Here is a 4,712-nt window from a genome sequence, read left to right on the forward strand (position 1 = left end):
ATATTTGCTTGTTGAAGAGCTCTGATCTAATAATATCTYCAGGTTTGGATTTATCAAAGCAGCAGTTCTGTCTGTTCTGGCGGGAAAAGAAGTAACAAGGGAGTAGAATGGAGTCTTCATTACTGTTTTTCCTAATCCTCAGCTCAATAACTGTTACAGGTAAACTTGACTTTTAACTTAAATTTACGTGCAAAGATTAAATACAGCTCMCTATTATTTTTAAATTGTGTTAATTTTATGAAACTGGACCATTTGTTTGATTAAGGATCGCTGCATCATATATCAAGACAAAAAAAAATTGGTAAAATGTTTAGAAATACCAATATTAAGGTTTTTTTGCATAACTAATTAAATATTTAATTCAATTTGACTGATTGTTTAAACTCTCTGATGTRTKTTTCTAGATCCTGTCCACAGCCAAATCATATATCCTTCTGAGAACCCCGTACCACTGGGGAACAAAGTGACCATCTTCAGCAACACCACCGTTTCCGTGGGAACATGGGCATTCAACAACAATCTCCTGGCATTAATTTACCCTGGAGGGGCTTATTTAAGTGACGCTAAAAGTGGCAGGGTAATTTTTAATTCCAGCACGTCGTCTCTGACTATAATATCAGCACAACTGGCCGACTCTGGTGTGTACAAGTTACAACAAATGGATGGGTTTTCTGTTGAGGTGCAGCTGTCGATCCAAGGTAAGAATACTCTAACGCTTCTTAATGGRGCAGAATGTTAAGTAAGACTCTTTGCATATGTCCATGAACACCCTTGACAATGTCATGTAATTAAYGCTACAACTCTGAATGAATAGTATTTCCACAGAAGCGATTTGCAATTCAAACCATCTGCATTGACAGGAAAACATTTAGTTCCAGTGTACAAATAACACTTTGCATTTGGTAATAAATCAACCAAGCAAACCAAAACAAANTTTCTAGATCCTGTCCACAGCCAAATCATATATCCTTCTGAGAACCCCGTACCACTGGGGAACAAAGTGACCATCTTCAGCAACACCACCGTTTCCGTGGGAACATGGGCATTCAACAACAATCTCCTGGCATTAATTTACCCTGGAGGGGCTTATTTAAGTGACGCTAAAAGTGGCAGGGTAATTTTTAATTCCAGCACGTCGTCTCTGACTATAATATCAGCACAACTGGCCGACTCTGGTGTGTACAAGTTACAACAAATGGATGGGTTTTCTGTTGAGGTGCAGCTGTCGATCCAAGGTAAGAATACTCTAACGCTTCTTAATGGRGCAGAATGTTAAGTAAGACTCTTTGCATATGTCCATGAACACCCTTGACAATGTCATGTAATTAAYGCTACAACTCTGAATGAATAGTATTTCCACAGAAGCGATTTGCAATTCAAACCATCTGCATTGACAGGAAAACATTTAGTTCCAGTGTACAAATAACACTTTGCATTTGGTAATAAATCAACCAAGCAAACCAAAACAAAGCACAATAACAATCATTTAAATCCCAAATCCAGTATTTTAGCACCAGAGAAGACTTTGAATAAGAGATAAATACAGCTTTTGAATAAATTATACCATAATGACAGCAGCCTTCGGATATTCGAGACTGCTGTCAAGGTATTGTTCTCAACTATTGTCTTTTTGGAGGACACACATCTAACAGGGAATCTGGTTAGGACCCAAGTCATTGTTTAAATGTATTTYCCTGATTAGTCAAAAATGTTACTGAGCCAGAGCTGTGCGTATATGACAAAAGAGAAGACACATTTTATCTTTGTAATGAGCATACATGTAATATTATTCCTTTCTCTTTTCCTTTATTCTGTTTGCATAAACTATGTACAACAATTGCATGACTAAGCATTAAATGAGATCATGTTTCAACGCTTTCTACTTTAAGTAAAAGCTTTATGACTGATTGAAAAATACAAAGTACCGAAAAAAAACAAGGTCAAAAAAGAGAAAATGTTAGTTGCTATTTTCAAACCCTAAAAATATCCGTAACTTCACTACATCTTCAAACTTAGTCCGTAAAGACCCTTTCTGTAATATACATATTATTTTCAAMTAAGATATTGCATAATACATCAGCCTCCATGATAACATTTCTTYCCTAATCTCCAATGATTGCAGATATTTTTCAGTCATGAGGTCACACTGCCAGRATAAAAGTTTGTGGAGGGCACTGTAGGCTAAATGTAAAATGAGAACAACCACTCAAAACTGACATACTATAGAATAGCTTTCCTTTTTTATTTATTTCATTTTGAACAATTAGAACTTCATAATTGAACTCAGCTCTCTGAGCTGCTTATTTAGGAGATGAAKTAAATAAATTTCAGTAGGAAAACAGTCTCTCTTTGATTTTTGTTATATTTTAGTATTTTATCTATTTTATCAACATGTTTCAAATGTTTTACAAAATATCAACAAAACAATGTATTGCTTCTGGTTTAGCTGTCAATATTCAGTACCAATATTCCAGTAACAAACAAATAATGGATTTTGACCTGTGACCATGTTTTCCTGAAGAAAAATGTAGAAAAATAAATTTTTCAAAGAGCTGCTTAACACGTCACCATCTGACCCTCCGCTGTGCCTCATCAGACTTAATAATTAATAAAAGACTTAATAATTTGTGTAAATTGTAAATCAGGCTGAGGCAAAAAAGTTACAACACAAACTTAGCTAAACTGTTAATCAATAGCTTGCTATGCTTATCCATATGCATTAGTGTTTTGTTAGCACACAGTAAAATGTCAGATAAAGCCTGACGGATATCTTAAACATGACAAGCAGATATCAAAACTAATAACTTTTTTTTCTCTCTGTAGAGCCAATTTCAAATGTGACTTTATCAGCACCGAGGTCAGATCTGGTGGAGTCCAATAATACAGCGGTCTTCATCTGCTCAGTCGCCACCGGAACATCTTTGTCTTATAAATGGTTATCAGGAAACTCAGAGATATTATCTGGGGCAGGTGTGCAGCTCAGCAATGGTGGAGCCAATCTTAGCATAGCCGGGCTGACCCGCAATGASCAGGGACCATACAGGTGCAATGTGTCCAATGGACTCGGATATRAAGTCAGTCCACCTGTTTATCTGAACATCAGCTGTAAGTCTAATTGAAAATAAAAATGCATGGGTTCCTCCTCAAGTAATTGCAACACAAACATGAAATCTTCTTTTGTTGTCTCATCAGATGGTCCAGATAACGCTATCATGACAGTCGACCCCGTGATGTACATGTACARATCGGGGTCTAACATCACACTGTCGTGCTCCGTGGACTCCAGACCCACAGCAACGGTCCAGTGGATGTTTGATGGAGTCAACCTTAACCAGTTTGGTGTACAGCTTCACCTGCAGAACGTCAAAGGAAACAACTCAGGAACCTACAAATGTTTATTTCACAACACGGTCACAATGAGGTTCAGCAGTAACAGTACAGTRATACGAGTGATGGGTAGGTTTTCTCTCTTTATTTAACTKTAGTTCATATTAGATTTCTCAGGTTATGTTTTATTCTGTAAACTGGAAGTATGTAAGTTAACTAATCTGACACCAAATGAAGTTGGTTGCAGAAATAAGAACCCTGCTACTGACACAAACTTGTACTGTAAAACATGAAAATGAGGTTTGTAGTCTTTGGAGATGCAGGTAGATGGTGTAGAACAGCATGCAGGTCCTAATGACAAAGRTTTCTGGGTCATGAGAAATAGCTGAAAGAATCACACTGAAAGTCACCAGAGTCACAAGAAGACACGACTTTTAAATCCTCTGAGTCATTCGGGTCATTCTGACTTGTCACATGTGACKGWACTCTGTTTTAAATGAGGGTRAAAAGCTGAAGCGTGTCCTGCAGAACTTCCTATCGTGTGATGGGACATCAGCTTTTGTTTATTCTTTACATWGGTTTGAACTCTCCACCCTACATTGTACTGCSTCCAMCAAAYGTTCCATCAGCTGTTGTTTGTTTGGGTGTTTTATCCATTAGGTTAACCAACTTCCTTCTGTGTCGAACACAGATTTATGGTTTGAGAAGCTCCAGCATATTGTTTCCTTTGTACTTCAAACTAAACCAGATTTTTGTGATTGACCATAATGACGTTAKACGCTTTGTACAAAGAATKTTTTCTGCCTGAGCYGTTTGCTTTTGTGCTAAGCTAACATTAGCACTTTTACCCTGTGACTTGATATGASTAAAATATTATTAATTCAYTTCCAGTTAACCATGTAAGAACAGAACATACTGAAAAGGTTATGCTGCTTCTTGAACTGTRWKTTGCTTTGAACACCATGAGGTTTAGTAATTTGTRCTTCAACTCTCAACAYKGCTGTTWAAGATATTTAAGCTCAAAGCAGAGTAGGTCACATGACACAGAGAGCGCATCTCTTGAGTCTTAGGTGACTGATACTAATTTTTAAATTTTCTTTTTACAAATAAATGATTGTTACCGTTTTATCAATCAGAGAGAGAGAGCAATGAAAACTGTAAATGAAGACGTACTGGATTATAATGTCAAATTGTCCAAAAACACAGAATAATTTAACTCATTCATATGTGTGTATTTAAGCCACCTCTTTGCTCCTTCTCTTACAGATCCGATAGCAGCAGTGGTCATGAGTCAGGCTAATGGACCAGCAGTAGAAGATGAGGCGTTTAATCTCCAGTGTGAAGTGACTGGACCTGCTGTTGACACAATCCAGTGGTGGAAAAAC

The sequence above is a fragment of the Poecilia reticulata genome, linkage group LG16 (genome assembly GCF_000633615.1).
Source record: "Poecilia reticulata strain Guanapo linkage group LG16, Guppy_female_1.0+MT, whole genome shotgun sequence".
Classification (NCBI taxonomy): Eukaryota; Metazoa; Chordata; class Actinopteri; order Cyprinodontiformes; family Poeciliidae; genus Poecilia; species Poecilia reticulata.